Genomic DNA, 18,463 nt, shown 5'->3' with positions numbered 1-18,463 from the left:
TCAGTAATAATATGCATCTGTGTTTAGTTTTACGTTTTGATCCATGAGTGACTGTCAAGGTCATAATTTGTGCACAGCTATCTGTTGGGCTTTTTATATATTCATTCATTCATTCATTCATTCTTTCTTTGTAGATTTCATGATTCCCAAAGCAGCCTATCTCCCAAGAAACGTTAAAATTTAATTCCAGAAAATGGGAAGAAGAATCATAGATGTGCAAAGCCTCATTTACCAACAAGTTGTTAGAGAAATGAGTTGTCATCTTTGCACTGGTTCTGTGCCCCTTTAAAGGGGATTAATAGGGCCTCATAGGAAAGCATTATTTCTTTATTCTCTCCCCAGCCTGGAGAGATGGGGCGCTACAAAGTGGTTGCTTAGTAACTAGCCCAGTATGACCATTTTCCCTCTTCCCATATGCAGACATAGTTAATTGCCAGATTTTGAATTATTGCAGTAATTTTCTAACTCAGTGACATTATTGGTATAAGAAATACAGAATTTCTGAAGTTAAATTTTCTCGCCTAGTGCAACATACAGTAATAAAACTGTATTCTGGATATATGTAAACTACTCATTAGAAAAAAATTAAAAGTGTTGACTTGGCCAAGGTCATTTAGATAGAAAAGAGTTGAACCCAGGAGGCTTAAAATCAGATTTATCTTTTGTCAAAACCCTTGGCGTATTATTCTATCCCAACTTGATCATATCTGAATTTTCTGTGACAATCTCCACCATTAGTTTATTTCCTAATAACTAAAAATGAAAATGACATGGACAGTCTCCTCCGAATTTCCCATCGCTTCAAACTAACTAAGTGATGGTTAGAACTAAATTCAAAATAAAATTTCCTTTATTACTGACTTAAGGAAGTGTAGGCAAGACAAGAGTTTCTCAAATGATCTGTTCTTAGAAGACTAAGAATAAACAAGCAGCCCAGCAGTTGAGTCACTGATTCTAAATATATTCTGCATCTGTGTCAGGTTTTAATCTATATGTAGGAAATCTATAACATAATCCACATGTTATCTATAATCCTATCAGACAAGATGATCTACAGTCTATGTCTTACCAAAATCATTTTATCGCTTTTTATCTTTGTCCAGTTGTTTTTTTTTTTTTAATTTTTATTTTTACTTTATTTTACTTTACAATACTGTACTGGTTTTGCCATACATTGACATGAATCCACCATGGGTGTACATGCGTTCCCAAACATGAACCCCCCTCCCACCTCCCTCCCCATAACATCTCTCTGGGTCATCCCCGTGCACCAGCCCCAAGCATGCCCATTTGTTTTTTAATGTGGTTTCTACATTTAAGGATTTTTCACATATGCAAATTTCTTGATAAAGGGGGATTTATTCTACTTTCTAGGTCTGTTTATTTTTCAAATAAGGTATTTCCCCACCCTCCACCCCCATCCCCCCACCCCCAGCCCCCTGCCTTCCCTCAGCTCCTATCTCTTGAATTCCAGAGTCTTCTTTAATTCTTTTCACTGAAGTTCAACCCCAATTATTTATTCTCTGTACATTCACGTAGACGCTTTCTATAGCTTCTACAAAATTATGAATATCTTCTCCACACATCTTTGCCTTAAAGTTTTCTCAAGAATATTTCCTTATACTCACACTTTCATTTTAAGAGTCTTGTGGTCTGGTCATTCTCTTCCTTGTTCTTGCTAGTTTTAGCCTTGCCAAGAATCAATCATTCTGGCATAATCCCAAAAAACAAATCCTGTTCTTTGATTACATCTTCATAGTCAGTGGTTCATTTCTACATCTTTTCCCCTTTTCTTTCCCAATTCACAATATCCCATTTGAAGTTGCTTAAACATATTTGGGTTTTCTAACCCGGACTTCAAAGTGGCTAGAGATAACGCAGGAGATTCCTCTAAAACTCACCAAATGTAAGAAGTGTATTCTTATGTTGAAGACGACTCCCTGTTGGGACTGCCCCAGTGACTCAGTTTACTTCTGAATTAGCCATGTCGTTCAGCATAGACTCAGTTCATAGTTCTTAACAGGGAGTCTCCAAACACCATGAATAACTGCTCACCTGGTAACCTCAGGGCTTCCCTGGTGGCTCAGATGGTAAAGAATCTGCCTGCAATGTGGGAGACCTGGGTTCAATCCCTGGCTTTGGAAGACCCCTGGAGAAGGGAACGGCTACCCACTCCAGTATTCTGGCCTATAAAAATCCATGGACAGAGGAGCCTGGTCGACTACAGTCCATCCCATGGTGTCCCAAAGAGTCAGACACGACTGAGTGACTTTCACTCATTCATTGATAACATCAAGTCCTAAAGTCATTGCTTATGTCATTATATGTTAATGAACTGTGTCAAAAGATACTCATATCTGCTAAAAGGTCCACAAGTTTTCCCTTCCAGCCCCCTTTCATCCTTCCTATGTCACAGTCTCCATAATCGTCATCAATCTATCTTTTTAAAAATAAAAAGAATCACCATCTTGGGGGCCTCCCTGGTGGTCCAGTGGTTAAGAATCCACCCTTCTTAAGTTTTCAAGTGATCCTTCTCAAGTTTTCAAACTAAATCCTTCTGGGAAGCAAGAGAATGACTGTGTTATGAACAAATGTCAAAAGTCAACGCTCTATGTGTGAAGACACCAACTCCAGTCAAGAGGGGCCACGTTTGGTACGGTAGATGAAAAAAAGAACTGTGGAGGCAAAAGGAACAGGGCTCTTTGTTCCTGCTCTTCTCCAAGCATGTTCAAGCTGCTTTTAGAAAAGGCAGAGGAACCAGAGATCAAACTGCCAACATCCACTGGATTATTGAAAAAGCAAGAGAGTTCCAGAAAAACAGCTATTTCTGCTCTATTGACTATGCCAAAGCCTTTGACTGTGTGGATCACAATAAACTGTGGACAATTCTGAAAGATATGGGAATACCAGACCACCTGACATGCCTCTTGAGAAACCTATATGCAGGTCAGGAAGCAACAGTTAGAACTGGACATTAAACAACAGACTGGTTCCAAGTAGGGAAAAGAGTACATCAAGGCTGTATATTGTTACCCTGCTTATTTAACTTCTATGCAGAGTACATCATGAGAAATCCTGGGCTGGATGAAGCACAAGCTGAAATCAAGATTTCTGGGAGAAATATGAATAACCTCAGATATGGAGATGACACAACCCTTATAGCAGAAAGTGAAGAGGAACTAAAGAGCCTCTTGAAAGTGAAAGAGGAGAGTGAAAAAGTTGGCTTAAAGCTCAACATTCAGAAAACGAAGATCATGGCATCTGGTCCCATCACTTCATGGCAAATAGATGGGGAAACAGTGGAAACAGTGTCAGACTTTATTTTGGGTGGGGGGCTTCAAAATCACTGCAGATGGTGATTGCAGCCATGAAATTAAAAGATGCTTACTCCTTGGAAGGAAAGTTATGACTAACCTAGATAGCATGTTCAAAAGCAGAGACATTACTTTGCCAGCAAAGGTCCATCTAGTTAAGGCTATGGTTTTTCCAGTAGTCATGTATGGATGTGAGAGTTGGACTGTGAAGAAAGCTGAGTGCCGAAGAATTAATTGATGCTTTTGAACTGTGGTGTTGGAGAAGACTCTTGAGAGTCCCTTGGACTGCAAGGAGATCCAACCAGTCCATTCTGAAGGAGATCAGCCCTGGGATTTCTTTGGAAGGAATGATGCTAAAGCTGAAACTCCAATACTTTGGCCACCTCATGCAAAGGGTTGACTCATTGGAAAAGACTCTGATGCTGGGAGGGATTGGGGGCAGGAGGAGAAGGGGACGACAGAGGATGAGATGGCTGGATGGCATCACTGACTCGATGGGCATGAATCTGAGTGAACTCCAGGAGCTGGTGATGGACGGGAGGCCTGGCGTGCTGCGATTCATGGGGTTGCAAAGAGTCGGACACGACTGAGCGACTGAACTGAATTGAACTGAGAAGTGACTGCCATCAGATTTTCCAGGGGCGAAACATTAGAAAGAGTGAGCGCTGGGGAAAATGAGAGTGAGGGACAGGTTAAATATGATCATATAGAAAGAACTCTTCTGTGTAATGTTTTATCAAAAAGTCTCTTTCAACCTGTCTAGTCATTTGGTGGTGGTGGTGGTGTTCAGTTGCTCAGTTGTGTCTGACTCTGTGACTCCATGGACTGCAGCACGCCAGGCTTCCCTGCTCTCCACTGTCTCCCTGAGTCTGCTCAAATTCATGTCCATTGAGTCCGTGACACTATCTAACCATCTCATCCTCTGCCACTACCTTCTCCTTTTGCCTTCAATCTTTCCCAGCATCAGTGTCTTTTCTAATGAGTCGGCACTTCGCATTAAATGTCTAAAGTATTGGAGCTTCAGTTTCAATATCAGTCCTTCCAGTGAATATTCAGGGTTGATTTCCTTCAGGGTTGACTGGTTTGATCTCTTTGAGATCCAAGGAATCTCAAGAGTCTGCTCCAGCACCACAGTTTGAAAGCAACAATTCTTCGGCGTTCAGCCTTCTTTATGGTCCGACTCTCACATCCATACATGACTCCTGGAAAAACCATTGCTTTGACTAGATGGGCCTTTGTCGGCAGTGATGTCTCTTCTTTTTAATGCACTGTCTAGGTTCTGTGTAGATGGCTATGTATTTTTCAACTTCTCATGCTAATGAAGTGATATAGTGATTAATAATTCAAAGACCGTGATCCTCTGCTTTTTTTAAAGTAGGATCAATTTCTATCAGTATGAAAGAGAACTAACTTCTCTTTCAACCAGTCAACGCTAAAGGAAATCAACCCTGAATATTCACTGGAAGGATTGATATTGAAACTAAGAAAACTGTATTAAATACATACCATGGGATAAAACAGCAACACATTTTTATGGGTCCCTACTTCATACCAGTTAAGTTCCAGGCTCTGATTGCCACACAATCATCCTGGCCTTTGTTCGCAGTCCACGCATAAGCCAGCTCTTAACCTATTCCAGCTTTTCCTGTCTTCAGACCCTGCAACACTGTCATTCTGTGCATGGTTAGATCTCATCCTCAGACCTGATGCTACAGTTATTTTGTCTTTGACCTTGGACTCCCTCCTTTTGAGTATGGCTCAAGCTCAATATCTACCATTCTGCTGTCCTGATAAAAAGCCCACCTGTTCTAGCCTAGGTCACGTGCATGCATACTAAGTCATGTCTGACTCTTTGTGACCTTATGGACAGTTGCCCACCAGGCTCCTCTGTCCATGGGATTCTCCAAGCAAGAATACTGGAGTGGGTTGCCATGCCCTCCTCCAGGGGATCTTCCTGACCCAGGGATCGAACCTGCATCTCTTATGCCTTCTGCACTGGCAGGTGGGTTCTTTACCTCTAGTGCCACCTGGGAAGCGCAGTTTAGGGGCACAGTAACCACCAAAGGTGAAGCCTCATTTGGTTTGATCCAGTTACTGGTGTAGCATCTAAACAAAATTCTTCCCACATAGCAGAAACAAATTTACAAGGGCACTTAGATTCTGCAACGTTTTCTTAACCATATTTTGCAGTTGTTACAATCAAGTCACTCATTAATTCTTTCTTGGTAAACTCGGGCCTTCAATTATTTATATAGCCTGTTCATCTTGTGTAACTTGATACTGTTTTCTATTGTTTCAACATGTATTAATGTGTCATCTCCTGAACTAAATTTTAAGATTCCAGAAGGTAAGAATTGTGTCTTTTTGTATTTTTTAAGACATCCTCTACAGTAACCGATACTATGGCATATATATATCACCAAAAGGCAAAATATTAATAGAAAACCATGATATTTGAGACAAGCTTAAAACCATCTTAAAAGCAGTTTTAGAAAAACAATATATATCTGGCATATTTGTACATTTTTAAAGCCTATTAAAAATATAAATCCAGAGTATAGTCAGTCAATCACAACATTCTCTGCAGAACACATGTAGGAAAGGGAAAATTCATAACAGGGGTTGTGAAGTATTTAATGAACTTGCACTGGCATGTTGAATGCTGCCAGTCCAATCCATTGCTCAACAAATGACTATAAATAAGACAGTACTGAGGAGGAGAGTTAGAGATGAAGTGGGCAATGAGGTGGAAGGCATCGCAGCTGTTTCTTTTCATTCATTCATTGAATTCTCTGTAAATATTGGTACGGCTTGCAAAGTGGTAAACAGCATTTCTGTAAATGAAAATGACTGCTCCTATCCTGGCAAGAATATCAAGGGTCTGAGTGTTAGGCAAAGCGGACTATGACATCATACACTGTGTGAGCATTCCCTTTGGCTTCCCCCAAATGCTCCAAATTCATTTGCTCCATAACATGTGAATTTCTATTTTCAGTGAGCCAACTCTTTCACCCAGAAGGTAGTCAGTGCCTGTTTTAGGATCATTTTTTTTCTGCAGGTTTCACTTTGCCACATGAATTGGCACTTGTTCACCCTTTCATTTTAAGGTTTGGTGGGGTTTGTTTTTCTGCACTCAGTCTCCAAACAGACAGATGTCTTTTTGTGAAGTTGAAATGACACATCAGAGTTTTAATGCTGTCTTTCTCATATTTGCATATTTAATTACTTGCATCACATTTTATTAGTATATTATCCGATGAGGAATTCTGACTAATTAATTTCACCTGGAATTGTAGGCTGGTGGATGAAAAATTACACTTGGCCATTTGTAGAGACCAGCTGTGTATTAGAAATATCTGATCCCCATCTGCAGGACTTGAAAAAGTGAGAGAAAACAGCTGATTGTAAAAAACAGTCACTTTCCTTGTGCCCTGGAGGTATTATGATTGGCAGATATCCTTTATTAGTCAGCCTATATTCCAAACATTAGCTGAGAAATGTACTCTGAGCATCGTTCAGAGGGACAACTTTACTTTCCCTCATTTTGGTTTTAATTTGTAGTCGTGCTAATGTGACTGGGATTCCACCTCCCCCCTGCCCCCACCACCACAGACGCATGCACTTACTGCCTTCTATTCCAGCCTGACTGGCCAACTTCATTTGGATCACAAATCGCGTGGGCCTCACTGAAGGTGGAGACCAACACACAGAAATCTGGGAAAGGGGGAATATCGCGTTCAAGATGACCTTCGGGGTCAAAGGTGGCCTCTTGGAAACACAACCCTATCCTGCAGCGTGACTCTGACACACACGCGTGTGCCCTCCCTTTCCCTCCCTGTCTGTGCCTTGCTCTGGATTTGTGTTTGAATTCTTTGTCTGCCCTGACAACAGATGGTGTTTTAATAAAGTCCAGTAGGAATATTACTGTGAGTAAACAATGCAGCGCATGCCAACTCCATAATTGCCGGGTACTGATTCAGCCCCTTACCTGCTCCATCCAAACTGGGAGGGAACCAACTGTGCTCGCACCTCCGGCAGCCGCCTGCGCGCCCGCAGCTGTGCTGTGCTCCGCGGCCAGCCTCACCGCGGAAGGTAAATTGCAGCCCCTGTCAAGCTTCTTGGCACCGGGTCCAGAGAGCGGCTGCCATCTGGCTTGTCATCAAACATGGTCATTCAATCTCTCGGAGATTGAAATGGCTTTTTAAAAAAATCTTGCTATTTAAAAAAAAAAAAATTGACACTCATCGAACAGATTATGTTTCTCTTTACAGGCACAGTGGATTCTAAAATAACCGTTGGAGCTTATTTGAGCCATAGCTTGCAGAGTGGTGTGTTTTTTGTTTTGTTTTGTTTTTTCCCCTCGGTAATTCCCACACTCATAGGGATTTATAAACCTAAACCTATTATATGCTAATGGAGAATTTAAATTCGTTGAATCTGGCCAAGAAATGCAGGCTCTCATTTGTTTTTTGCATTGGGGAAAGGGCAAAAAGTTAGGTTCCCTATTTGGACTGTTTTAGTTTTCTTTTCTTCTTTGCTGTCTGCCGTGCTAAGTCACTTCAGTCTTGTCTGACTCTTTGTGACCCCAAGAACTGTAGCCCACCACGCGCCACTCTCCATGGGATTTCCCAGGCAAGAATATTGGAGTGGGTTGCTGTGCCCCACTCCAAGGGATCTTCCTGACCCAGGGATCCAGGAGTCTCTTGTCTCCTGCATTGGCAGGAGGGTTCTTTACCACTAGCACCGCCTGGGAAGCCCACTTGTATGCAAATATGGTGGCTTAGATGGTAAAGAATCCACCTGCAATGCAGGAGACCCAGGCTCAATCCCTGAGTCAAGAAGATCCCCTGGAGAAGGGAATGACAACCCACTCCAGTATTCTTGCCTGGAGAATGAGGATCCTGGCGGGCTACAGTCTATAGGGTCGGTCTCAAAAAGTCGGACAAGGCTGAGTGACTAATACCTTCACTTTGTTTTTAATATCCTTAGTGCTTTCATATATTTATTTGTTATTTGTTCAAAAAGAAGGGACAGGTGAAGGCCAGGAAGACAGTAATTCACATGTGTGCTGTCTGTCCCTTTCCATGGTCTCTTCAAACTACCTGCTAACTAGAAGGCTCCAGGAAAATAAGAGGGGCTTTGGCGGCCAAAAAGAGACTCAGTGCTTACCCATTTTGTGAGAAGGCCAGGAGCATGTGATGTTTATCCAAGGACCATATCTTAAGTGACATCCAGTTTCTTCCACTACTGCTATTTTCAACAGCATACCAAACACTCATGGTAGTGCCTGCAATTATAACAAAAAGCGAACCAAACTGTAGAGGCTGCAGAGAGTAGCACTGACGATAGAGAAAGGCTAATGTCGACTGGCCGACATACTCAGAGGAAAGCCTCGTTTCCTGCTTTATCTGTTCAAGTAAATAAAATATATTAAGCTGATATGGCACCAGACTGAATCTAGACCTTTTTTTTTTTTTTGAAAATTTTCCAGCTGAGGCTGCTACTCCCCAGATGGACTGATTGATACATGAATGTTTGCATTGCATCATTTTCCCTTCCATAGATTTTTAGATAACATCGTCCTATTTTTTAACTTTTTAAGAATAATTTGAAACACATGCTAAAGCAGATAAAAGAGTACAAACTTTTTCCACATTGCCCATTCCTAACAAGCGTTCATCCACAGTAAACACTGCCCTATTCATACCCCCACACACTTCCCTCCTCCCTGTTTTATTTGAAGCAAATTCTATACAGCCATTTAATTGGAAGTATTTCATAATATTTAAATATCTTTAAAACCCAGTGACTTTCTTGCTCCTTTTCATTTCATTTAAGTTTCATTTCAATCTTAAGTTTTGTTTCAAACTTCAAAAGAATTTCCAACAGTAATACAAAAAAAAAAAACTGCTAGAGATTCTTAAGCAAAATTTGCTAACGTTTTATGTTTGTTTCATTACATGTCATCTCTGTACATAGTTTCAAATAAATGCAGATTTTTTTTCTGAATTACTTGAGGGTATATTCGTTTTCTTTGGTTATTATAACACACTCATTAGTAATAAAGAACCCGCCTCTGAATGCAGGAGACATATTAGATCCCTGGGTTGGGAAGATCCCCTGAAGAAGGAAATGGCGGCTCACTCCAGTACTGATGCCAGGAGAATCCCAAGGACAGAGGAGCCTGGCTGACAGCTGTCCATAGGGTCACAAAGAGTCAGACACAACAGAAGTGACTTAGGACTCACAGCACAGCACTATAAGGTCAGTTCTTTGAAACAACGCAGATTTATTTTCCTATGGTTCTGGACTTCCGAGGTCAGAATGGATCTTCTGGAGATAAGAGCAGAATGTCAGCAGTCTTCCTGAGGGGCTTGTGAGAATCGCCCTTGCCTTCTTTGGTGTCTACAGGCTGCCCTGAGTCTTCCAGCCTCTAAAGGGCTGCCTGTGTCCCTTGGCTGCGGCATTCCTCCATTTTTAAAGCTACTTAGTAGCTGGGTCACTCTGAGCTCTATACCATCCTAACTGCTCCTCCTCACATTCTGATTCGCTTGCCAACTTCTTTCACTTGCAAAACAGTTGTGATTACACTGGGCCCACTGTGATAATCCAGGAGAATCTCCTCATCTCAAGATCCTTAACTTAATCACACATCCAACATCTTTTTTTGTCCTGTAAGGAAATATATTCGGCTTCCCCCAATGGCTCAGAGAGTAAGAATCTGCTTGCAATGCAGGAGACACAGGAGACTAGTGTTTGATCCCAGGTCTGGAAGATCCCCAGAGGAGGAAAATGGCAATCCACTATAGTGTTCTTGCTTGGAGAATTCTACGGACAGAAGAGTCGGGTGGGCTAGTCCATGGGATCATAAAGTGTCAGACATCGCTAAGCGTGAGCATGAGTGCTTCTCAAAGAAAAACAACAACAAATGGAAACATATTTACAGGTGCTGGGATTCAGACATCATTTGAGGACCGTTATTCTGCCTAGTGTAGAGAACAAAATGGAGAGGGTGTGCACCCTATCTCTACCATTTCAGCATGGACTTCCTAAGAAGATGGAATTTCTCTTATATAGCCACAACAAAATTATCAAAATAAGAACACTGTCTAATCCACATTCTGAAACCTAATTTCACAAATTGCCCCAGCAATGCTCTGCATGCATTACTGTATGACATCATGATCCCACTTTAAATGTAATGGTCATGTGTCATTGGTCAACATAATCAAAATCAGTTCCTTAGCCTTTCTTCTTTTCTGTCCTTTACTTGATGTATTTTGGATTCTATAGTCTTGTTATTTTATTAAATATCTCCATTTTTATTTATCTAGTTTTCCATGGCTGGATTCAGATTATGAACTTTTGGCAGATGCAATGGTTAAATTTTATGTGTCCTCATGGCTAGGCTATGGTGCACAGTTATTTGGTTACACGCTAATCTAGATGTTGCTATGAATGTATCCAGTAGGTGTGATTGACATCCACATTCAGTTAACTTTAAATAAAGGCTATTATCCATGATAAGGTGAGTAGACTTCATCTCATCAATCAAAGGCCATAAGAGCAAAACTCTGGTTTCCTGGAGAAGAAGGAATTCTGCCTCAAAACTGTAATATAGAAGAAATCCTGCCTGAGTTTCTAGTCTGCCAGCCTATCTGGTAAATGTTGGGCTTGTTATTCCTACAACTGGGGCTTCCCTGGTGGCTCAATGGTAAAGAATCTGCCTGCCAATGCAGGAGACACAAGTTGCAGGTTCAATCCCTGGTTCAGGAAGATCCCTTGGAGTAGGAAATGGAAACCCACTCTAGTATTCTTACCTGGGAAATCCAATGGACAGAGGCGCTTGGAGGGCTATAGTCCATGGGGAGGCAAAGCTTAGTGGACAAAGCTTAGTGATTAAACAATAACAGCAATAACATCCCCAGAACTGAATGAGCCAATTCCTTAAAATCTCTCTCTGTATGTAAATATATCCCATTGGTTCTGTTTCTCTGGAGATCTCAAACTGATACAGAAGGTACGACAGAGATGAAATCTTGGTCCTCCCTAGAGCATCCTAATAGAGGCATATGATATCAGCTTGCCCCATTTCTACAGATCTTAAGACTGACTATTTAAAATGATATCCATCAGGACTTTCTAGTGTGAAGTCATTCTTCTTCACACGTAATGAATACATAATTTCTAGAGCATTTGAGATTGTCTCCATCTCCTTGTTAAACCCTTCCTCAGATATGCAGATGACACCACCCTTATGGCAGAAAGTGAAGAGGAACTAAAAAGCCTCTTGATGAAAGTGAAAGAGGAGAGTGAAAAAGTTGGCTTAAAGCTCAACATTCAGAAAACGAAGATCATGGCATCCGGTCCCATCACTTCATGGGAAATAGATGGGGAAACAGTGGAAACAATGTCAGACTTTATTTTTTGGGGACTTCAAAATCACTACAGATGGTGACAGCAGCCATGAAATTAAAAGACGCTTACTCCTTGGAAGAAAAGTTATGACAACCTAGATAGCATATTCTAAAGCAGAGACATTACTTTGCCGACTAAGGTCCGTCTAGTCAAGGCTATGGTTTTTCCTGTGGTCATGTATGGATGTGAGAGTTGGACTGTGAAGAAGGCTGAGCACCGAAGAATTGATGCTTTTGAACTGTGGTGTTGGAGAAGACTCTAGAGAGTCCCTTGGACTGCAAGGAGATCCAACCAGTCCATTCTAAAGAAGATCAGCCCTGGGATTTCTTTGGAAGGAATGATGCTAAAGCTGAAACTCCAGTACTTTGGCCACCTCATGCAAAGAGTTGACTCATTGGAAAAGACTCTGATGCTGGGAGGGATTGGGGACAGGAAAAAGGGACAACAGAGGATGAGATGGCTGGATGGCATCACTGACTCAATGGACTTGAGTCTGAGTGAACTCCGGGAGTTGGTGATGGACAGGGAGGCTTGGCATGCTGCAATTCATGGGGTCGCAAAGAGTCGGACACGACTGAGCGACTGAACTGAACTGAATTGAAGCCCTTCCTCACCATCTTCAGCATCCACTGATTGTTTTCTCCTTCATCATTTCTTCTATATTTATTACTTAAACTTTAAGTGTAAGCAAGAATTTTCCCCTGCTTCCCTCATAGCTCAGTTGGTAAAGAATCCTCCTGCAGTGCAGGAGACCCTGGTTCGATTCCTGGGTTGGGAAGATCTGCTGGAGAAGGGATAGGCTACTCACTCCAGTATTCTTGGGCTTCCCTTATGGCTCAGCTGATAAAGAATCTGGCTGCAATGTGGGAGACCTGGGTTCGATCCCTGGGTTGGGAAGATCCCCTGGAGAAGAGAAAGGCTACTCACTCCAGTATTCTGGCCTGAAGAATTCAGAATTCCGGAAGAATTTTCCCTTCTACTCTATTAAATTATGTATTTAATCATCCATGTATTGATAACAGTGTAACTATACATATCCTTATTTAATTCTTTGGTTATAATTAATGTTGTTCTGTGGCCAGCTCATACTCAAGAGAATTCTTTTTTAATTAATTATTTTAATTGGAGGCTAATTACTTTACAATATTGTAGTGGTTTTTGCCATACATTGACATGAATCAGCCATGGGTATACATGTGTCCCCCATCATGAACCCCATCCTGCCCCTCAGGGTTGTCCCAGTGCACCAGCTTTGAATGCCCTGTTTCATTCATCAAACTTGGACTGGTGATCTATTTCACATATGGTAATATACATGTTTCAATACTATTCTCTCAAATCATCTCACCCTTGCCTTCTCCCAAAGAGTCCAAAAGTCTGTTCTTTGTATCTGTGTCTCTTTTGCTGTCTTGCATATAGGGTCATCATTACCATCTTTCTAAATTCCACATATATGCATTAATATACTGTATGGGTGTTTGTTCGTTTTTTTTTAATTTCTGACTTACTTCACTCTGTATAATAGGCTCCAGTTTCATCCACCTCATTAGAACTGATTCAAATGCATTCTTTCTAATAGCTGAGTAATACTCCACTTTATATATGTACCACAGCTTTCTTGTCCATTTATCTGCCGATGGACATCTAGGTTGCTTTCACATCCTAACTATTGTAAACAGTGCTGTGATGAACACTGGGGTACACGTGTCTCTTTCAATTCTGGTTTCCTCGGTGTGTATGCCCAGCAGTGGGATTGCTGGGTGGTATGGCAGTTCTATTTCCAGTTTTTTAAGGAATCTCCACACTCTTCTCCATAGTGGCTGTACTAGTTTGCATCCCCACCAACAGTGTAAGAGGATTCCCTTTTCTCCACACCCTCTCCAGCATTCATTGCTTGTAGACTTTTGGATAGCAGCCATTCTGACTGGTGTGAGATGATACCTCATTGTGGTTTTTATTTGCATTTCTCTGATAATGAGTGATGCTGAACATCTTTTCATGTGTTTTTTAGCCATTTGCATGTCTTCTTTGGAGAAATGTCTGCTTAGTTCTCTGGCCCATGTTTTGATTGGGTCGTTCTCTAGCATTGAGCTGCTTGTATATTTTTGAGATTAACTTTTTGTCAGTTGCTTTGGTTGCTGTTATTTTCTCCCATTCTGAAGGCTGTATTTTCACCTTGTTTATAGTTTCCTTCTTTGTGCAAAAGCTTTTAAGTTTAATTGGGTCCCATTTGTTTACTTTTGCTTTTATTTCCATTACTCTGGGAGGTGGGTCATAGAGGATCCTCCTGTGATCTATGTCAGAGAGTGTTTTGCCTATGTTTTCCTCTAGGAGTTTTATAGTTTCTGTTCTTACATTTAGATCTTTAATTCATTTTGAATTTATTTTTGTGTATGGTGTTAGAAAGTGTTCTAGTTTCATTCTTTTACAAGCGGTTGACCAGTTTTCTCAGCATTTGTTAAAGAGATTGTCTTTTCTCCATTATATATTCTTGCCTCCTTTGTCAAAGATGAGGTGTCCATAGGCATGTGGATTTATCTCTGGGCTTTCTATTTTGTTCCATTGATCTATATTTCTGTCTTTGTGCCAGTACCATACTGTCTTGATGACTGTAGCTTTGTAGTAGAGCCTGAAGTCAGGCAGGTTGATTCTTCCAGTTCCATTCTTCTTTCTCAAGATTGCTTTGGCTACTAGAGGTTTTCGGTATTTCCATACAAATTGTGAAATTATTTGTTCTAGTTCTGTGAAAAATACTGCAGGTAGCTTGATAGGGATTGCATTGAATTTATAGATTGCTTTGGGTAATATACCCATTTTTATTATATTGATTCTTCCGATCCATGAACCTAGTATATTTCTCCATCTATTTGTGTCATCTTTGATTTCTTCATCAGTGCTTTATAGTTTTATATATATAGGTGTTTTGTTTCTTTAGGTAGATTTATTTCTAAATATTTTATTCTTTTTGTTGCAATGGTGAATGGAATTGCTTCCTTGATTTCTCTTTCTGTTTTCTCATTGCTAGTGTATAAAAATGCAAGGGATTTCTGTGTGTTAATTTTATATCATGCAACTTTACTATATTCATTGATTAGCTCTAGTAAGTTTCTGGTGATGTCTTTAGGGTTTTCTATGTAGAGGATCATGTCATCTGCAAACAGTGAGAGTGTCAGTTCTTTTCCAAGCTGGATTCCTTTTATTTCTTTTTCTTCTCTGATTGCCGTGGCTAAAACTTCCAAAACTATGTTGAATAGTAGTGGTGAGAGTGGGCACCCTTGTCTTGTTCCTGCCTTTAGGGGAAATGCTTTCAGTTTTTCACTATTGAGGCTAATGTTTGCTGTGGCTTTATCATATATGGCTTTTATTATGCTGAGGTATGTTCCTTCTATGCCTGCTTTCTGGAGATTTTTTTATTATAAATGGATGCTGAATTTTGTTAAAGGCTTTCTCTACATCTATTGAGATAATCATATACCCACTCCAGTATTCTTGCCTGGAAAATCCCATGGACAGAGGAGCCCGATGGGCTACAGCCCATGGGATCGCATAGTCTGACACAACTGAGTGACTTTCACTTTGACTTTAAGGGAGCATAATGTCTGTGAGAGAAATCCATGTTGTTGCATATATCAGCAAGTTATTCCTCTTTATTGTTTAATAATATTTCTTGTATGGATATGCCACAATTTGCTTACACATTTTCATGTCATTTGGAATTTGAACTGTTTCAGCTTTTGGTTACTATGGATGAAGCTGCCATGAAAATTCTCCTACAAGTCTTTTTTTAAGCATATGTTTTCATTTATCTCAAGAAAACACCTAGGAGTAAAAATGCTGGGTCATAGTGTTTCAGTAAATTTGGCTTAGCTGAGAAAATTTTTTCAATAGTAGTTGTACCGTAGTTTCTGCTCTGACTAATATGGAATATCAGGGACTGGATTTACCTGCTAACTTTGAGCAACAAGCTAAACTGGGCAAGTATGTGAAACTATGGATTTTAAACAATGGATCACTGGCAATACAGGATGCTGATCCCCTAGAGAAAGAAAATGAGAACGATGACCTCCATCATTTCATCAGTGTACTAACTGGAGGATAGAAAACTAAAGACAACTCCAAGGACTGATGTGGCAGGAAGGCAACAGAAAAGTAGATCAGAGAGAATTAAGCACCAGCAGACTGAGCTGACAGACTCACTGAGACAAGGAGGAGGAGACCAGCATGCAAGATTAAAGGTACCTGAAAAGGTGCTCAACACCTCTAATCATGAAGGAAAGGCAAATCCCAACCACAGTGACAAATTATCTCACACCTGTTAGAATCGCTATTGGCAAAAACACAAGAAATGACAGGGGTTGGTGAACATGTGGAGAAAAGGGAAATGGTTGGGAGGCATCACTGACCTGAGTTTGAGCAGGCTCTGGGAGATGGTGAAGGAGAGGGAGGCCTGGTGTGCTGTAGTCCATGGGGCTGCAAAGAGTCAAACATGACTGAATGACTGTACAACAGCAACAACATGCACTGTTGGTGGGAGTGTAAATTGGTGCAGCCACTGTGCAAAACCATATGGAGGCATCTCACAAAATTAAAAACAGAATTACTATGTGATCTGGCAATTCCACTTCTGGGTATGGGTATCTAATGAAAGAAAAAGAGAACACTAACTCAAAAAGATGTATGCACCTCTGTGTTCATAGCAGCATCATTTACAGTAGCTGAAATGCAACCTAATATTCATCGATGGGTGGATAGATAAAAATTATGACAGATGTGTGATATATTCCACACAATGGAATATATATCTGTATATACACATATAATATGCATAATAGATAATTCAACCATAAAAATGAAAAAAAATCTTCCTATTTGTGACAACATGTATTAATTGGTGTTAATTATTACACTGTGGATCCCTGTGTCTTAATTTGGAGAAGTACATTTAGAAACCAATGTCTGGGTTCTAGGTATGTTCACTGCTATTAGGGTATCACTGTGTCCTCATCCTCTCATTGAATTGGTCTGTGAAATAAAAGATACAGCACATATACATGTTCATAAATATCTACATTTCCACATACATAAGCACTCATAGCTGTATTCATTTATGTATCTATGCATGTATATATCTATTTATCTATTATCTGTATATTAAAACCCATGAGTCACACTCCCCATTTCAACAACTCCCCATTTAATTTTTAAATCCTTATTTTGACAGTCAGAAATCTGGCTCTTATTATCCATAATATATCTATTTGTTTGCTCAATTATAAAATACACAGAAAGTAGTTTCAGAAATGCCAACCCTTGGCTCTGTGAAAAGAAAAACAGAATAATTATTTTTTTGCCTTTAGCCTAAAGACAGGGTAGTTCTTCCCTAATCCCTTAACTGTAGTAATATTATCTATCTGATATATGGTTCAGTTCATTGTGTCTGTATACAATTTTCGGACTTTCCCCATATCCTGGCATCAATAACTACGGAGTATCTGACATTCTGCCCCACTTACAAGGTAGTAAATTATTTTGCCATTGTTTCATGGATGCTAGTAGAAGACACATGAATCTCAGTTCTTAAGAAAGTTGTTAATTTCTTACACCACAGCAAGAAGTGTGAGCATCACCCCAAGTCTCACAGAAGCCATGAAGAGGGCCTCAGTTAATTTTGCATGTAGGTTTCCTTCACAAGTGAGGAACTCTGAGCTTAAAGAACCGGAAGACTTTTCTTGTTCTTTTTCCCCTAATGGTCCACTACCAAAGTTCCCCTACCTGAACTTTGCTCCGTTTTTCCTTCTGGCAAAATTACACATGAGTACACCACTCCATCAGCCAGTCTGACTAATCTGATCAACAGAGGCTAGGGACAAGTCCATTCAATTTGTCTCATGCAATATTTAATTAAGACTACAAGAAACAGAACTCCAAACAGCAGGTTGAGAGCAACCTGTAGCATTGACTTTAGCCACTTCCTATAAGGTTTCAGATCTGGTGGCTCAGACATTAAAGTGTCTGCCTGGAATGCAAGAGACCGGGGTTCGATCCCTGGGTTGGGAAGATACCCTGGAGAAGGAAATGGCAACCCACTTCAGTACTCTTGCCTGGAGAATCCCATGGTGGGAGGAGCCTGGTAGGCTACAGTCCATGGAGTCACAAAGAGTCGGACATGACTGAGCGACTTCACTTTCACTTTAACTGAACAAATCCTATAAACCAGCAGAGTCTACCTCAGATAGCCAGGTGAGTTTCTTTTTCCATTTCTGCACTGACTTTACCACCTGACCTAAAGAATTAAACCAGATTGAGAAAGATGTATTAGCAACTTCACAGATTCTACCTTGGCAAACAAGGAGGAAATCTGGGCCAATGCTATAATCCATAAAACTCTCAACCTCTGAGTAGAAGCTGACCTATATGCCTTGAAAGGATGAGATGGTATCATTGAACATACCATTTAAATTCAAGGACAAATCTTGTATCATCAGTTCTAATGGGATGACTTCAGTTGGAAGGAAACTGTCCAGAGAGTAAGCATAAATAAAAGTCAGTAGTCACTCCAAGAAATACTACAGGCAATTATGAATAAACTCACTTTGGAGGAAACTCTTTAAAATATACATATATTCAGAAAATTTCTTTAATTAAAAAAAATTTCATCGGCAGATCTTGAAATTTGTCAAGGGTTTTCAGTTTTTTACATACAGTCATATGATTTTTATTTCTTTAAATGT

The sequence above is a fragment of the Ovis canadensis genome, chromosome 20 (genome assembly GCF_042477335.2).
Source record: "Ovis canadensis isolate MfBH-ARS-UI-01 breed Bighorn chromosome 20, ARS-UI_OviCan_v2, whole genome shotgun sequence".
NCBI classification, from domain to species: domain Eukaryota; kingdom Metazoa; phylum Chordata; class Mammalia; order Artiodactyla; family Bovidae; genus Ovis; species Ovis canadensis.
Note: the sequence above shows the minus strand (reverse complement) of the source record.